Here is a 1,382-nt window from a genome sequence, read left to right on the forward strand (position 1 = left end):
GCGGTCGCCGGCATTCTTATCCACGGCCGCCGCGGGAACCGACCCCGACCGCTATAAATAGGGACCCCCGAGCTCCCCCAAACCCCCAGGCAACCTCAAACCATCCACATAACACTCCCACAGCCAGCAATCGATGGGGAGAGGCCGTCTTCCCCATCTCCGGTCAGCTCGGCCGCCGCCACGCTTCGGTGCCGTACGCCGCGAGCAGCGCCCACCTAGCCAAGCCAGCACCACATTCGACTCCTCTCGACCTTGTGGAGCCACCCAGCCTCTCAGCTTCGATCGGGAACCACCGTAGCCCAAAGCCCCAATTGCTCCCGAACCACCGTCTGCCGTGAAGCTCGCCGCCGGTGACCCCCTCCACCCCCGCCAGCCTATCAACTGGGAGGACCGCCCTGGACCAGCGGATCCATCCCCGCCCTCAGAATCCCGCGGGGAACCGCCGTTCGTTGACGGCGATCGCCGGAGTCCCGCCTCCGCTCGGGCAGAGGAAGAGGAGGGAAAGGCGACTGGTCAAACATGACCAGTGGGCCCCGTGGACCCACTGTCAGTGACCCCGAGTCGGCCCGCGCTGTTTTAAGTGAAAGCGTAAACCCAGAAGTACGTCTCCTCCGTCTCGAAAGCGTATTTCTATTTGAACCGTTTTCTTTTTCTGTTTTATTTAAAAACAGAACTTTGACTGGCTATAACTTTTTAAATATAAGTCCAAATGACTTGATTCTTTTTCTGTTGTTTCTCAAATTTTGTCTAGTTTATTTTCATATTTATTTGAAAATTTTCCAGACACCTTTTTGTACTGTTTTAAAATTCTGTGTTAATATAAATTTCCTCAAAATAGGATTTTTGAAGAAGGAAAGCAACTTTCAAAAAGTGCACCCCCTTGCATACTCTTGAAGGCAAGCATTCTGAACCCTGGCATAATATTTTTGTGTGTTGTTTGATACGGTTACAACACCACCTTGACATGGAGCATTTGTTATTTTATGTGACGATACAATCATGCGCATGAGTGCATAATGGTGATTCCTTGCTGTTAGAAATGGATATGCTGGTGATAGTAATCATCCTCGTATGCTTTTCATGCATACCGGAAGGAAGCCGGGAAAGTCTCTGTCTTGGGTAGACACGAGCTTGTCCCTGGTAACTCGTCGAGACGAGTGTGTCCGGTATGGCATGATGAGGTATAATGAGTGGTGATCCTATCTGTTATTTGAAATATATTTGTTATGCTGATCATACAGGGAATAGTTGAACCTCCTGAGTCGGCCGTAGATCGAGTCTTGTTCCAGTAACCCCCATACTTGTTTCATACTACCACTTGTCCCTGCCGCAGGTAGGGTACGGTTCAGTAAGTTGTCAACCCCTTACCAAGAACACACCGT

The sequence above is a fragment of the Aegilops tauschii genome, chromosome 3, assembly GCF_002575655.3.
Source record: "Aegilops tauschii subsp. strangulata cultivar AL8/78 chromosome 3, Aet v6.0, whole genome shotgun sequence".
Lineage (NCBI taxonomy): Eukaryota > Viridiplantae > Streptophyta > Magnoliopsida > Poales > Poaceae > Aegilops > Aegilops tauschii.